Consider the following 18509-nt stretch of genomic DNA (forward strand, 5'->3'; position numbering starts at 1 on the left):
ATGAATATCTATATAATTCTACGCTTTTGCTGGACATGAAATCCTCAGCTTTCCATGACTAGGTGGCATCAAGACCCCCGCCTCAGCATCTTCCTCCTGCAACACTTACGTCATAGCCAGCAGATAAAAAATATCAATGTTTTTTTTTCTCTTTTTTCCTGTCATTTTGTTTTACTTTAATTTAGGCATTTATTACAGGCGTCAACATTTCTTTGTTTTCTAGTTATAAACAGGTTACTATTCATATCGGTACAATGAAAAAAACATTTTGGATTGCACAAATTAACCTACTTTCTTTTTAAAATACAACAATATTAAAATTATTTCTATATACCTTACGGAGACACTCATTTTACTTCCAAGACGACTATTGTATCGGATATGCATATGTTTTCCGATCCACAACACAGTTGTTTAACTATCCTTTCTTCAGGTCAAAAACTCAAAATTCCATTATATATATGACTTTTCTTGGAAAAGGAAGGGAAATGATCACATGGTTGAAATAGTCTAAGTCAGGTGACATAGTGCTTTGCAGGATTGAATAGAGATAATAGTTCGTCTTAAATTCATATATTACATACATTTTATTAATAGTCAAATTACACTTACCTGGTGCACTGGTGTCAATTTCAACATAGTATAACTATGTGATATTGTTATTTCAGTGTGAGGTGTTTTTTATAACATTACTTTCTATCAATTGTCTAGATTGCATTACATGTGTATATATTATGGTTTCTGCAAATGTAAAAGATTACATTGTTTATATGTTATATGCCCTCCTGTGGCATTAATTTAGTTTATACAAACTCTATAATATATAGACATAAGAAGATGTGGTATGAGGGCAAACATGGAAGTAATATTTATTTAAATATTACTTCCATGGTGCCAATAAGACAACTCTCCATCCAAGTCACAATTTGTAAAAGTAAACCATTATAGAACAAAGTACGATCTTCAACAATAACTAGTGTAAAACCCTTCAACGGGAAAACCAAGGTCTAATTGGTGGCATTCGGCTGTTGTCTGCTCTGACGTTAAGCACGATATGCGTCTCAAATGGTAACGTCAAATTTTTACGTTTTACGGCGATTACCGATTATTTGGGATAAGTTTTGTATTTCGCTTGCAGTTTTTGTTTTGCACATCAATATTGATACTTCTTATAATATTTTGTTGTACTGAATATGCATTGAATATTTCTCAATGAAGGTAACGTAAGCAACAAACAACAAAATATATTCGTATTTGGGTAATGTCTTTATGAAATGAGAAGATATATACGGCATGATGAGTGTCAATGAGGCAACTCTCTACCAGAGATCAATTGACATAAAACGTATTAAAGTGCAATGTTTTCCCATTTAGATCCGAAAAGGAGGAGGATATATATTTTGCTTTAATATAAAAAGTTTGTCGAGAATAACAAGTTAAACGGGTCTTACTTATAAAATTCACTATACTTAATAGCAGTACAATATTAGATTATGAAATGAAACGATTGTCAGAAAAAAAGGTTAATTATAATTCATCTCATATGTTTACAAGCTTTGTATGATGTGGAGAGGTATATAGCCACGCTTTAGGTCCAATTTTATTTTCACTTTCAATTCTATACACATGAATCTTATTGCAGAGAAAGAAAAAAAATCGCAGTCAGTTTACGCTCCCCAAATTTGAAAATTTGATAAAGATGATTTGTTATCCTCTTGTGATACAAAACTTTTTCACAACTTAAGAACCTCATCTAAACGAACAAACCTATTCATCGGATTTTTTTTATGATGCTTTGTAGTCTTGTTGATAGTATTTGACTATCAAGAAAATTCTATCTGAGGAACTATATACAGATGATCCACCATAAATAGCGTACCCCGAGTCGACAACGTTGAAAACGTACGAAAATCGTCCAGTGGACAAACTTGCAAGACATTTCATTTCTTTGAAAACGAAGTCGTTTTGACTACGCAAGTTATCAAAAAGTATGTAGCTGTTTTGTAAATTTAAAGCACAATTACGGAAAAGGACTATTTAGCATGCAACTAATCTAAATTTTTAATAAATAACGTCGCAAATGACAATTTATTTGTAAAAAACGGCGAAATCCGACATTGGACATCTTGCAAGACATTTGCCAGAAGGTCTGGAGCTGGCATGTCAGATAACGGCTAGTAGTTTGTTGTTATTTATGTATTATTGTCATTTTCTTTATTTTCTTTGGTTACATCTTCTGACATCAGACTCGGACTTCTCTTGAACTGAATTTTATTGTGCGTATTGTTATGCGTTAACTTTTCTACATTGGCTAGAGGTATAGGGGGATGGTTGAGATCTCACAAGCATGTTTAACCCCGCCGCATTTTTGCGCCTGTCCCGAGTCAGGAGCCTCTGGCCTTTGTTAGTCTTGTATTATTTTAATTTTAGTTTCTTGTGTACTATTTGGAAATGGCGTTCATTATCACTGAACTAGTATATATTTGTTTAGGGGCCAGCTGAAGGACGCCTCCGGGTGCGGGAATTTCTCGCTACATTGAAGACCTGTTGATGACCTTCTGCTGTTATTTTTTCTATGGTCGGGTTATTGTCTCTTTGGCACATTCCCTATTTCCATTCTCAATTTTCATGAGGGGAACATACAGCTGTGAGTCAACAGCAATAGTCAAGTGTCTATGTAGTGTCAAGTTATCTATATGGATAATAGCCTCACATCGCATTTACATGTACGTCACGAGGGGCTAGACGAAATTGAATGGTACTTTTTGGAGCAGGAACACCTTGGGACCCTAACTAGCCTTTATTAGGGCTCCCGAGTGTACTTAAGAGCGTGACAGGGTACTTATACACCCTACAGCAAGACTGATACTTTTTGGAGGAACACCTCGGTACCAGATGGAACAGAAATATCTCATTCACGTATGGTTCTTGCTACTCTTTTTTTTTTTTAAGTTTTATGATTCTATCTGAACCTTTATAAAGCTGAACTACAATACTCTATATGTGGTCGAATATATGCATTTTAATACTTGTCTTGTGTGTTATTTAAATTTATACCAAAGTGATATTCTAGATGTGATATAATCTTACAGATACGATCAACATAATCGTTCAAGTTTAAATTTTCATCAGTCTTCTGACTTGGGACAGGAACATACACACAGAATGGGCAGGGTTAAACATATTAGCAGGATCCCAACCCTCCCCTAACCTGGGACAGTGGTGTTAAGTACAATATAAGAACGAACTATAAAAAAAACAGTTGATAAAGGCTTAACTCATCAGATGGATAACAAGAACTATCTTTAAAAAAAGATATCCGACGTATATTTATCATGTACCATAGCCCATTGGTCCTGTTGGTGGACACTATTTCATTTCTTTTGCAGTAAAAATCTGTCCATTTGAAGGGACACTATTCCATGGCAATGGACATTATTGAATACCAAAATTCTATGAAAAACTGTCCACATGGACACGTTTTCACAGGACACTATTATGTCTTACACATTCACCAAAACCCCACGGAAATCTCACATGAGTAGGTGCGTTCTAAAAGTCATGTACGTTCGTATAACAAAGTTTACATTAAAAATTATATAATTGTCCCGAATAAACAGCTGTCACGGATGCAAAGAGCTATTGAAGAAACCAGTATTTTAATAAAAAATATAAATCTTTGTCAAGATCCAGTTCAAATATTTATAGTTTTTCACTTGCTTTCCATCACGATATAATTAACGATACGTTTTTTCAAACACGACCAAATCACCCACCATGACAGTATTTTGTCCAATCACAGAAAGGATTTTCGAGCATGCGTATTCTGTTGCCATAGTTAAGCTTCCTTAAGTTCAAAGGGCACAAACCGAAACTATACCGACTACATCGGAAAAATACAAATACTACAAATACAAGTGGACGAGGCCGGGTAGTTGTACAACCCAACAAGAAAAAAGACACTAAGTACATATCTGAGAGTACTCGCAGTTACTGACAGCTAGTTCAAAGCTATTAACAACTAATAAAAAAATCATGCATCTTAGACTAAATCATCAATCAGTAAACATCCAACATCAAATGGCTTATTTTAGTGTAAAGACGTCATAAACAGTCAGAAACCAAATGAAACCGAAATAAACAACTATAGTCACCATAGGACCTTCAACTATGTGCAAAATACGTACTGCATAGTCAGCTATAAAGGCCCCGAAATGAAAAATGGAAAACAATTCATTTTATGAAAATGTTTTTTTCTAACGGAAGTCTGTTGAAAACTTAAAAAGCATGGTAAAAGTCGACAAGCAGAGGTCGATTTAGTGTTTTCCGGCTTTTCAAATCTCTTCTCATTCGTAGATTAGAATACAAATAAATACACATCTTTAATAAAATACAAATAAAGTAAATTAAGTCGTTTTAAAACACTTTACCGGCCATTTCTCAATAATGGGAGTCCAGCAATCCGCCTGGGTTAACAGACTTGTCATGCTTGTGATAGACTCATAGATATAGGAAGATGCGGAGTGAGTGCCAATGAGACAACTCTCCATCCAAATAGGTCAATGTGCGGTCTTCAACGCGGAGCCTTGGCTCAAACCGAACAATAAGCTATATAGGTCCACAAAGATACTAGTGTTAAACCATTCAAACGGGAACGTCTTATCTATATAAAAAACGAGAAATGATCGAGGAACATGGTGAGTTTTACATTGTATGACCGCTAGGGTCATTCTGGTGTATTTTTGCCACACTCATTTCTACAAATGTGAATTTTGTTTTTGCAGGGCCATAACTACATTGAGGCAAATGAGGAAAATGCATCATGTTAGAAATCCCCCTCCCCCCCAAAAAAAAACGTGCAACAAAAGATTGTTTTCATATATAATTGTTTTTCACGGAAAGTGTCTTTCTGCACTCTTTGGTGTCGCCCCTGCATGTTTTTTTTTTGGTTATCCATGTTTCTATTTTCCTTTTAGTTTTCAGAGTTGATGGTCAATTGTTTGTACTTCTGTGTCCCGAGTTTGTCTTTTGTTCATTTATTGTCCTACTTTATGACTATAGTCTGAGTGTTGATTTTCATTTGCAAACGTGGTTTCCAATGTTGCATGTCCACCGATGTCCAGACATTGTGCGAGAAAATATTTTTAAAATATACGATGCTACTGGACACAAAAAAATGGTCCTTTCTGCATGGATAATTGATATCAAAGAATACGAAATAGTTTTTTTTGTAATTAAAACTAGATAGCTGACATGGTTTGAATTAAGTAAGGTCACCTATTACCCGGTATCAAATAACTTGGAAAAAAAAACAACAACAAGGTATTGCCATATATGACCTTTTACATTGAAGGGTTAAACTTGCCGCATTAAGTCGTGTTGAGAAAATAAAGGAATATGGGGTACACTTTCAGAGGACCTAATCGCACACAAAGTCAATGCATAGAAAAAATACAAATGATCAATAGTCAAAGATTTTGATCCTGTTCTTCATCTTGATAATTGCTGGAGAGTCTTCAACAATACTTTGAGAGAATCATTAATACCGTAAAACAAGGTGAAGAATTGTCCCTAGTGTGGACTTAAGCAGAACTAGTACTGAAATTATAATACTGCATTGTCACTATATTTAGATCTAGTCATAAAAAAATCACCAAAGTCTAAGCACAATACAAGACAAGAACAGACAGACAGATCCGGTATTTAATAATTATCAGAATTACAATTTTTGCTTTATCATACATATCGGTCTTTTAATGTTGTATCTAGAACCTTAAATTACAATGAATCTATGTTTTTGCTTTGGGACCAGAATATTGTTGAAAAAGAAATAGCGAAAAAAATTAGCCAAAAATTAATTAAGCCGTTTCAATGCAAGGATAGTCTGGGAAACGCTCAGAATGCACGATTTTGCGTTATTTTTCTCAGAGCTTTGCCAAAAATTTTTCGCCTCGCTACGCTCGGCAAATATATTTGGCCTCACTCTGAAAAGAGGCTAGTTACGGTCATGGAGAGGAACAGACTGTTTTCGCTCTGCCTGTAGGTAATTTGTGTCACAGTTATTTGTGCTCTTTATGCTGCATTAACACCTTGCATTGCAACTAAAATTTACGTTTTAATAATTCGTGCCAAGAGTTGAACATGTTGAAGTTTTAATCATTTTAAATTTAAAAAAAAAATTTTTTAGCTGCAATGTTTTAGAATTTAGAGATATTAGCAAGCTACATGTATATGCTAGAGTTAAATGTGGTGCTGTTTTATGAATTACTATTCAAGTTATTTGCATGCTGTGCTACGGCCGGTTTTATTTGTTATTGCCGCCGATATGTTTTTATATTCGGTGTTGTAATATGTTTGTCAATATGCCGAATCAATATAAATTTTACTTAATTACTTACTTATAATATTGATATTAAATAACAGTATCTAAAGTAAAACCTGTTCTTCTCAAGTCAAAAGAACTACCAATAAAATCACATGTTTTCCCCATACTAGGCCATGATTTGAAAATTCGTTATACAATTATTTCTAGAATTAGAATAATAATTTAAATTCTATGTATTATATCAATGAGAGTTTAATGATCTTCTCCCAAGCAAGGATCGCAGATCGTACACTATACAGCACGGTAGCGAAAATATATGTACTATTTAAAAATATAATCTGTGGGCTATTTCCGGAAATTAAAATATCCGTCATACATTCTGAACTTTACATGTTTATTGTTATTTTTAGTATAGCGCCTTTTTTGAAAATCATCAACAGATTTCTGTTTATACGTAAGTTATAAGATTGATTTAACACAGATAAATACCATTTTTGATCATATCACTTATGCACATGATAGATAGGAAATTGCAGTGCTCGTCGCAGCTTCATTGACCGAAATAGGTGACCCTTTTAATTCAATAAATTATTCGAATATCAACTGACCAACACCCATTCATTAGCTCAGGAATAACAATTAACATTCAGTTGATGAATTATCCTTAATGCCCCTTAATTCTGGTAAAATCTACCCGCTTTCATGTAATGTGAAGGTACCTAAATTAAATTGCACCCACGTTTATTTACAAGACTAGCATGACTAGTGTAAATTATGATTCCAACAAAAGACAAACATGACAAAGTGCTGTTTATTTTGTATATATATGGACGTGTTTTCGTATGAAATCCTACTATGCATGCCTTTTCAACTTTAATTGTGAAGTCACATTTGCATTCTTACACTAAATATTATGAAAACCAATGAGACAATGAAATTAATATATAAGTTATAACTAGTGATAACGTTATTTTGCATTCGATTATCAGTCAAAAACATGAGACATGTGGGTATAAATATCTGATTTTATAACATTTTATAAGACGGGAATTTAGAAATTGAAATTCAGAAAGTAGAGTTATTTTAGTTTTTATGTTTCTCTAACAAATTGATGCATAATGTGTCAGAATCAATTACATGTCATCACTAACATGACTAAATGGTCATCATACAAATGTACATTGTAGCTTGTTGTGGTAATTATGCTGACATATTTTTTTAGGGATAAAAACTATTACCTCAATTGGTGTATCTTACTGTATGTAAAATGGTAAATATACCTGAATTGAGGTATAACCAATTATTTGTATAGTAAGACTATACAAATCCTTGGAATAACGTACCCTCCAAATAATTGTATACATTTTTTCATGTCAGTAGAACTCATTATTTCCTCAAACAGTTTTATATCTGATTTCTTACCAACTGTTCGGTTTGGGAAGATCATGATGAAGATACACTTAAATTAAGAATCAATTAATTTATATTAGTTATACAAATTTCACTTTTTGTCACAGAATAAAAAAGATACCACAGTCTGGTACAGAACTACCCCAAAACAAATACATGTACAGACAGATATAGTTCTACAGTGCATGGAATAAGTGAGTATTCATCACAGAAAGTTTGTTTCTATTTATTTCATATCAAATTGCGTTTTTTCAAAAAAAATATTTTACAAACCAAAGCTGTGTGGAAAAATGCTGAATTTGTCCAAATTTATTTGTTTATTCGACTTCATTATATTGAGAATGAGTTACAACAAATGACCCTTGATGTCATCATGAAAGACATCATTGAAAAATTGTATCTTTTATCATGTTTATGACTTGACAAGTTTTGCATGTATGGTGTGACAGCTGAAAACATACATTGTACAAATTTGAAAGTTATCTATATAATTTTCTTAAGGTTTAATCATATTAATCATGTTCATGATGTTAATAAAACATTTTGATTAAATCATGTTATGGAAAATGACAATGGTTCATATAACAAAATTACAACCTAAACATGCATGACATGCTAAACAATTTAATCTGTTTTAAAATATTCCATGAGTAAACATGGTAAAAATGCAAATTTATCATGTTAATCAAAATTTCACCGGAAATTCAAAATGACCCCATACTATAAATAATAGATTTTTTTTTATTGTCTACTGTAACATGTGTAAAGAAAGTTGCAGTATGGGAGACATGGTGATGATTATTTGTGTAAAACTTTGAATTTCAGAAGGTATAATGTAGATTAGAAGACTATATATAATGCTTCAAACTTTGTGTAGCTAAGTTTCTGTATGTCATAATTCCAATGTCCTTGACCTCGTTTTCATGTCCTTGTTTCAAAAATTCCAATAGGGAACATGCATATATATATTACATTATTGTAGTAATAAACCAAAAGATGTTTCAGCCAATGTTGGCCTTCTGCAGTTTCTTTATTTTTCTTCTTAACTACATGGTAGACATTTTTCCTTTCACAATGATTAAGATTTTATAATAAAATTGAGAATGGAAATGGGGAATGTGTCAAAGAGACAACAACCCGACCAAATAAAAAACAACAGCAGAGGGTCACCAACAGGTCTTCAATGTAGCACCCGAAGGCGTCATTCAGCTGGCCCCTAAACAAATATATACTTGTCCAGTGATAATGAACGCCATACTAATTTCCAAATTGTACACAAGAAACTAAAATTAAAATAATACAAGACTAACAAAGGCCAGAGGCTCCTGACTTGGGACAGGGGCAAAAATGCGGCGGGGTTAAACATGTTTGTGAGATCTCAACCCTCCCCCTATACCTCTAGCCAATGTAGAAAATTAAACGCATACCAATACGTTATATACATTGTATATATAATTTTATGGTTCAGTGACTTAACTTCTTGTATATTTTTTTTTTTTAAAGTAAACCCTTCAATATTCTTGATTGGCTGTATTCAAGGTCCCTTTTCCTTTATGATTTACATTTATGATTATTTCCTCTTCCATTTCTTTCACTTCTACAGTAATTTCAGACATAATATCAACAAAATTTATGCTACACCATTTTTGTTTCAATACTTCTCTTTCAAATCATGATCGTGTCAACATGGTCAAAATTTTTGTAAAAAGAACTTAAGAAATCTTGGGGCAATTAGAAAATAATGAAATAAAACCTCAACTTCAGTGTCATACAATTTTTCATCAAAATTAATTATTGATCCTAGAGGGGCCTTCAGAGTCTGGCGTTTTTAAACTAGAGATTTTGTAATTGATCCTATCTGGATCCGGGAATTCTATTTTTCAAATTTAGGGATTTTGGGATTTAAATTTCTTTAAAATCTGAACCTCATGATTCCATTTTTTACATCATAAGATAAGTGAGAAAACTAACATAAAATTGAGAATGTAAAATGGGGAATTAGTCAAAAATACACTAACCCAAAACAAGAGCAGAAAACAACCAAAAAGTCTTCAACACATCAACAAGATGTTTTAAGAAGATACATGTAGCTTAGTGACTTAGTGACAAAATGTAGGTCTTAAATCAAGAAATTGCAAAAAAATAAAATATTAAAAAGAGCAGCTTATTTCTTGTGTACACATGTATGTGGTGTAAGTTTGCAGCTCATTGCAGACCAGCACAGTACATGTACTAAGAATAAGACAGCTTTGTAACTTAAGTCTCTCATTAAAACATTGAAAAGGAAAAATATAAAATACACATGTGTAGCAGCTATATTTTGCGAGAACTTCAAGTAAGCACCTTATCCCAAGCACATGTAAGTGCTAGTACTATAACACAGACCAGCACAGTACATGTACTAAGAATTAGACAGCTTATTGACTTCTGTCTTTCAAAAAAAAAAATTAGAAAATATTGAAGAGCAGTTTTCTTCTTTTGCATGTGTTGTAACTTTGCAGCTCATTGCTAGCACATGTAAGTGCTAGTACTATAACACAGACCAGCACAGTACATGTACTAAGAATAAGCCAGCTTAGTGATCAGAAAAAATCAATTAGAAAGAAAGGGAAAAGTAAAATAAGATCAGATTTCACCTTTTGCATGTAGCTTCAGATAGCACCTTATTCCCAGCACATGTAAGTGCTAGTAATATAACACAGTACATGTTTTTATAACATTGTGTGTTAATCATATTGAATCACTTGTAATCATTTGTATGTAATTAATGTTGATTGTTCTGCTCCTTGTGGGCGCTTTGATTAGCAATAAAATATATTTGAATTTGAATTTGTCCTAAGAATAAGACAGCTTGGTGACATATTTATTTTATTTAAATATTAAAAAAGATAAATATATAAAATAGTAGCTATCTTTTGATATCCCATGCACATGTAAGTGCTAATACCACAACACCGACCAGCACAGTACATGTACTAAGGATAAGATAGCTAAGAAACTAAGAAAATAGTTAATCAGATAGAAAGGAAAAAGGGAAAAGTAAGAGATCATATTTCTTCCTTTGCAACAGCTTCTGATAGCAGCTTATCCCAAGCACATGTAAGTGCTAGTACTATAACACAAACCAGCACAGTACATGTACTAAGAATTAGACAGCTTGGTTACCTTAAGCTGTGTATCAAAATATTGAAATAGGGAAAATATTAAATAGCAGCTATCTTTTTCAAGCAGTTTAAGTAAGCACCTTATTCCAAGCACATGTAAGTGCTAATACTATAACAGGTATTCAGGTATTTCACATCCAATTTTTAGCTCACCTGTCCCGAAGGGACAAGTGAGCTTATGCCATCACTTGGCGTCCGTCGTCTGTCGTCGTCTGTCGTCGTAAACTATTTCAAAAATCTTCTCCTCTGAAACTACTGGGCCAAATACTTTCAAACTTTAACTGAATGTTCCTTAGGGTATCTAATTTATAAATTGTATCCGAAGTTTTGATCTATCAACAAACATGGTCGCCATTGCTAAAAATAGAACATATGGGTTAAATGCAGTTTTTGGCTAATAACTCAAAAACCAAAGCATTTAGAGCAAATCTGACATGGGGTAATATTGTTTATCAGGTCAAGATCTATCTGCCCTGAAATTTTCAGATGAATCAGACAACCCATTGTTGGGTTGCTGCCCCTGAATTGGTAATTTTAAGGAAATTTTGCTGAATTTGGTTATTATCTTGAATATTATTATAGATAGAGATAAACTGTAAACAGGAATAATGTTCAGCAAAGTAAGATTTACAAATAAGTCAACATGACGGAAATGGTCAGTTGACCCCTTTAGGAGTTATTGCCCTTTATAGTCGATTTTTAACCATTTTTCGTAAATCTTAGTAATCTTTTACAAAAATCTTCTCCTCTGAAACTACTGGGCAAAATACTTCCAAACTTTAACTGAATGTTCCTTAGGGTATCTAGTTTGTAAATTGTATCCGAAGTTATGATCTATCAACAAACATGGTCGCCAGTGCTAAAAATAGAACATAGGGGTCAAATGCAGTTTTTGGCTTATAACTCAAAAACCAAAGCATTTAGAGCAAATCTGACCGGGGTTATATTGTTTATCAGGTCAAGATCTATCTGCCCTGAAATTTTCAGATGAATCAGACAACCTGTTGTTGGGTTGCTGTCCCTGAATTGATAATTTTAAGGAAATTTTGCTGTTTTTGGTTATTATCTTGAATATTATTAAAGATAGAGATAAACTGTACACAGCAATAATGTTCAGCAAAGTAAGATTTACAAATAAGTCAACATGACGGAAATGGTCAGTTGACCCCTTTAGGAGTTATTGCCCTTTATAGTCAATTTTTAACCATTTTTCGTAAATCTTAGAAATCTTTTACAAAATTCTTCTCCTATGAAACTACTGGGCCAAATACTTCCAAACTTTAACTGAATGTTCCTTAGGGTATCTAGTTTGTAAATTGTATCCGAAGTTATGATCTATCAACAAACATGGTCGCCATTGCTAAAAATAGAACATAGGGGTCAAATGCAGTTTTTGGCTTATAACTCAAAAACCAAAGCATTTAGAGCAAATCTGACATTGGGTTATATTGTTTATCAGGTCAAGATCTATCTGCCCTGAAATTTTCAGATGAATCAGACAACCTGTTGTTGGGTTGCTGCCCCTGAATTGATAATTTTAAGGAAATTTTGCTGTTTTTGTTTATTATCTTGAATATAATTATAGATAGAAATAAACTGTAAACAGCAATAATGTTCAGCAAAGTAAGATCTTCAATTAAGTCAATTTGACCAAAATTGTCAATTGACCCCTTAAGGAGTTATAGCCCTTTAAAGACTTTTTTTCACAATTTGTTCATCATGTTGACTTACTTTAAAAAATCTTCTCCTTTGAAACTGCTGTATCAATTTCAGCCAAACTTAGGCTAAATGAGTTTCAGAGTATCTAGTATAAATTTTATATTTTATTTCCTTGTATGTCAAGAAACATAGCTACTATGGCTAAAATAGAACATAGGAGAAAATTATTATTTTTTTTGGCTTTTGAAGAAAATAGGACGATCCAAAAAACATTTAAATAAATTGATAAGCCAAAATAATCATTGATGAGAGATTTAACCAAAAGAATTAAGGTGAGCGATTCAGGCTCTTGAGAGCCTCTTGTTTATGGTAATATTCTTTATAAAGCACAAAGGTGTCAGTATTCACCTCAGAAACTTACAAAACCTTTGAATAGACTTATTAAGAAGGGATATAATTACGATACTGTTGTCAAGTCATTAAAGATTGCATATTTTGGCGTTAATATTGAGTCACTGATAAGGTCTTTGCATCGGAACTAAACACATTTATTCTAAAAACAGTTGTTGGCATGACATGGGTTATGTTCTTCTCATATATGTTATGATGGTATGATACTAAACCCCTAACGGGAAGGATTGTGCCTGATGTTCATATGATGAAATCATAATCTTTCAGTCAGTTTAGTTGAAGTCTGGAGCTGGCATGTCAGTTAACTGCTAGTAGTCTGTTGTTATTTATGTATTATTGTCATTTTGTTTATTTTCTTTGGTTACATCTTCTGACATCAGACTCGGATTTCTCTTGAACTGAATTTTAATGTGCGTATTGTTATGCGTTTACTTTACTACATTGGTTAGAGGTATAGGGGGAGGGTTGAGATCTCACAAACATGTTTAACCCCGCCGCATTTTTGCGCCTGTCCCAAGTCAGGAGCCTCTGGCCTTTGTTAGTCTTGTATTATTTTAATTTTAGTTTCTTGTGTACAATTTGGAAATTAGTATGGCGTTCATTATCACTGGACTAGTATATATTTGTTTAGGGGCCAGCTGAAGGACGCCTCCGGGTGCGGGAATTTCTCGCTACATTGAAGACCTGTTGGTGACCCTCTGCTGTTGTTTTTTATTTTTTGTTTGGGCGGGTTGTTGTCTCTTTGACACATTCCCCATTTCCATTCTCAATTTTACAGACCAGCACAGTACATGTACTAAGAATAAGATAGCTTAGTGGCTAAGGTCTTTATTACAAAAATTTGAAATAGGAAAAATATTGAAGACAGCTTACTTCTTGTGAATATGGTGTAAGTTTGCAGCTCATTGCTAGCACATGTAAGTGCTAATACTATAACACAGACCAGCACAGTACATGTACTAAGAATAAGACAGCTTGGTTTACTTTTACCTTGTATCAAAACATTGAAATAGGGAAAATATTAAATAGCAGCTATCTTTTGCAAGAAGTTAAAGTAAGCACCTTATTCCAAGCATATGTAAGTGCTATTAAATAATATAACACAGACCAGAACAGTACATGTACTAAGAATAAGATAGCTTAGAGACTAACAAAATAGTAAATAGAAAAAAAAGGAAATGTGAGTAATTAAAGATCAGATTTCTTCTTTTGCATATAGCTTCAGATAGCAGCTTATTCCCAGCACATGTAAGTGCTAGTACTATTACACAGACCAGCACAGTACATGTACTAAGAATAAGACAACTTAATGAATAAGGTCTTTAAAAGAAAATTTGAAAAAGGAAAAATAATGAAACAGCTCACTTCTTTGGCAAGTTGTGTAAGTTTGCAGCTCATTGCTAGAACATGTAAGTGCTGGTACTATAACACAGACAAGCACAGTACATGTACTAAGAATAAGACAACTTGGTTAACTTAAGCGTTGTATCAAAATATTGAAACAAGGAAAATATAAAATAGCAGATATATATTTTGCAAGCAGTTTAAGTAAGCACCTTATCCCAAGCACATGTAAGTGCTAATACTATAACACAGACCAGCACAGTACAGGTACTAAGAATAAGACAACTTGGTTTACTTAATAAGCCTTGTATCAAAACATTAAAATAAGGAAAATATTAAATAGCAGCTATATTTTGCTAGCAGTTTAAGTAAGCACCTTATCCCAAGCACATGTAAGTGCTAATACTATAACACAGACCAGCACAGTACATGTACTAAGAATAAGATAGCTTAGTGACTAAGGTCTTTAAACGAAAATTTGAAATAGGAAAAATATTGAAGACAGCTTACTTCTTGTGAATGTGGTGTAAGTTTGCAGCTCATTGCTAGCACATGTAAGTGCTAGTACTATAACACAGACCAGCACAGTACATGTACTAAGAATAAGACCACTTGGTTTACTTAATAAGCCTTGTATCAAAACATTAAAATAAGGAAAATATTAAATAGCAGCTATATTTTGCTAGCAGTTTAAGTAAGCACCTTATCCCAAGCACATGTAAGTGCTAATACTATAACACAGACCAGCACAGTACATGTACTAAGAATAAGATAGCTTAGTGACTAAGGTCTTTAAACGAAAATTTGAAATAGGAAAAATATTGAAGACAGCGTACTTCTTGTGAATGTGGTGTAAGTTTGCAGCTCATTGCTAGCACATGTAAGTGCTAATACTATAACACAGACCAGCACAGTACATGCACTAAGAATGAGACAACTTGGTTTACTTAATAAGCCTTGTATCAAAACATTTAAAATAAGGAAAATATTAAATAGCAGCTATATTTTGCTAGCAGTTTAAGTAAGCACCTTGTTCCCAGCACATGTAAGTGCTAATACTATAACACAGACCAGCACAGTACATGTACTAAGAATAAAACAGCTTAGAGACTAAGAAAATAGTAAATAGAAAGAAGGAAAATGTGAAAAATTAAAGATCAGATTTCTTCTTTTGCATATAGCTTCAGATAGCAGCTTATTCCCAGCACATGTAAGTGCTAGTACTATAACACAGACCAGCACAGTACATGTACTAAGAATAAGATAGCTTAGTGACTAAGGTCTTTAAACGAAAATTTGAAATAGGAAAAATATTGAAGACAGCTTACTTCTTGTAAATGTGGTGTAAGTTTGCAGCTCATTGCTAGCACATGTAAATGCTAGTACTATTACACAGACCAGCACAGTACATGTACTAAGAATAAGACAACATGGTTTACTTTTGCCTTGTATCAAAACATTGAAATAAGGAAAATATAAAATAGTAGCTATCTTTTGCAAACAGTTTAAGTAAACACCTTATCCCAAGCACATGTAAGTGCTAATTCTATAACACAGACCAGCACAGTACATGTGCTAAGAATAAGATAGCTTAGAGACTAACAAAATACTAAATAGAAAAAAAAGGGAAAATGTGATAAATTAAAGATCAGATTTCTTCTTTTGCATATAGCTTCAGATAGCAGCACATGTAAGTGCTAGTACTATAACACAGACCAGCACAGTACATGTACTAAGAATAAGATAGCTTAGTGACTAAGGTCTTTAAACGAAAATTTGAAAGAAAAATTTTGAAGACAGCTTACTTTTTGTAAATGTGGTGTAAGTTTGCAGCTCATTGCTAGCACATGTAAATGCTAGTACTATTACACAGACCAGCACAGTACATGTACAAAGAATAAGACCACTTGGTTTACTTTTGCCTTGTATCAAAACATTGAAATAAGGAAAATATAAAATAGTAGCTATCTTTTGCAAACAGTTTAAGTAAACACCTTATCCCAAGCACATGTAAGTGCTAATACTATAACACAGACCAGCACAGTACATGTGCTAAGAATAAGATAGCTTCGAGACTAACAAAGTAGAAAATAGAAAAAAAAAGGAAAATGTGAGTAATTAAAGATCAGATTTCTTCTTTTGCATATAGCTTCAGATAGCAGCTTAATCCCAGCACACTTAAGTACTAATACTATAACACAGACCAACACAGTACATGTACTACGAATATGACAGCTTAGTGACTAAGGTCTTTAAATGAAAATTTGAAAAGGGAAAAATATTGAAGACAGCTTACTTCTTGTGCATGTGGTGTAAGTTTGCAACTCATTGCTAGCACATGTAAGTGCTAATACTATAACACAGACCAGCACAGTACAGGTACTAAGAATAAGACAACTTGGTTTACTTAATAAGCCTTGTATCAAAACATTAAAATAAGGAAAATATTAAATAGCAGCTATATTTTGCTAGCAGTTTAAGTAAGTACCTTATCCCAAGCACATGTCAGTGCTAATACTATAACACAGACCAGCACAGTACATGTACTAGGAATAAAACAGCTTAGAGACTAAGAAAATAGTAAATAGAAAGAAGGAAAATGTGAAAAATTAAAGATCAGATTTCTTCTTTTGCATATAGCTTCAGATAGCAGCTTATTCCCAGCACATGTAAGTGCTAGTACTATAACACAGACCAGCAAAGTACATGTACTAAGAATAAGATAGCTTAGTGACTAAGGTCTTTAAACGAAAATTTGAAATAGGAAAAATATTGAAGACAGCTTACTTCTTGTAAATGTGGTGTAAGTTTGCAGCTCATTGCTAGCACATGTAAATGCTAGTACTATTACACAGACCAGCACAGTACATGTACTAAGAATAAGACAACATGGTTTACTTTTGCCTTGTATCAAAACATTGAAATAAGGAAAATATAAAATAGTAGCTATCTTTTGCAAACAGTTTAAGTAAACACCTTATCCCAAGCACATGTAAGTGCTAATTCTATAACACAGACCAGCACAGTACATGTGCTAAGAATAAGATAGCTTAGAGACTAACAAAATACTAAATAGAAAAAAAAAGGAAAATGTGATAAATTAAAGATCAGATTTCTTCTTTTGCATATAGCTTCAGATAGCAGCTTATTCCCAGCACATGTAAGTGCTAGTACTATAACACAGACCAGCACAGTACATGTACTAAGAATAAGATAACTTAGTGACTAAGGTCTTTAAACGAAAATTTGAAATAGAAAAAATATTGAAGACAGCTTACTTTTTGTAAATGTGGTGTAAGTTTGCAGCTCATTGCTAGCACATGTAAATGCTAGTACTATTACACAGACCAGCACAGTACATGTACAAAGAATAAGATAGATTAGAGACTAACAAAATAGAAAATAGAAAAAAAAAGGAAAATGTGATAAATTAAAGATCAGATTTCTTCTTTTGCATATAGCTTAAGATAGCAGCTTAATCCCAGCACACTTAAGTACTAATACTATAACACAGACCAACACAGTACATGTACTACGAATAAGACAGCTTAGTGACTAAGGTCTTTAAACGAAAATTTGAAAAGGGAAAAATATTGAAGACAGCTTACTTCTTGTGCATGTGGTGTAAGTTTGCAACTCATTGCTAGCACATGTAAGTGCTAGTACTATAACACAGACCAGCACAGTACATGTACTAAGAATAAGACAGCTTATGGACTTACTATTTAAATTAAAAAATTTAAAAAAAAATATTGAAGACCAACTTTTTTCTTGTGCTTGTGGTGTAAGTTCGCAACTCATTGCTAGCACTTGTAAGTGCTAGTACTATAACACAGACCAGCACAGCACATGTACTAAGAATAAGACAGATTGGTAACTTAGGTCTTTTATCAGAACACTTAATAAGAAAATATTGATAAGCAGCTTACAGCTTGTGCATGTGGGGAAGTTTGCAGCTCATTGCTAGCACATGTAAATGCTAGTACTATTACACAGACCAGCACAGTACATGTACAAAGAATAAGATAGATTAGAGACTAACAAAATAGAAAATAGAAAAAAAAAGGAAAATGTGATAAATTAAAGATCAGATTTCTTCTTTTGCATATAGCTTAAGATAGCAGCTTAATCCCAGCACACTTTAGTACTAATACTATAACACAGACCAACACAGTACATGTACTACGAATAAGACA

General features: G+C 33.1%; 1 protein-coding gene across 2 annotated transcripts in view; it reads left to right on the plus strand.

Moving 5' to 3' along the window:
• Positions 1–6683: 6683 nt before the first annotated feature.
• The window catches only part of LOC143049672 (kinetochore protein NDC80 homolog), a 79044-nt gene continuing 67218 nt past the window's right edge, over positions 6684–18509 (plus strand). For both annotated transcript variants that reach the window (XM_076223317.1, XM_076223316.1), the window contains exons 1-2: positions 6684–6779; positions 7843–7929. The gene's annotated coding sequence lies outside the window, so the exon portion shown is untranslated. The remainder of the gene's footprint in view (positions 6780–7842; positions 7930–18509) is intronic.

The sequence above is a fragment of the Mytilus galloprovincialis genome, chromosome 10 (genome assembly GCF_965363235.1).
Source record: "Mytilus galloprovincialis chromosome 10, xbMytGall1.hap1.1, whole genome shotgun sequence".
Lineage (NCBI taxonomy): Eukaryota > Metazoa > Mollusca > Bivalvia > Mytilida > Mytilidae > Mytilus > Mytilus galloprovincialis.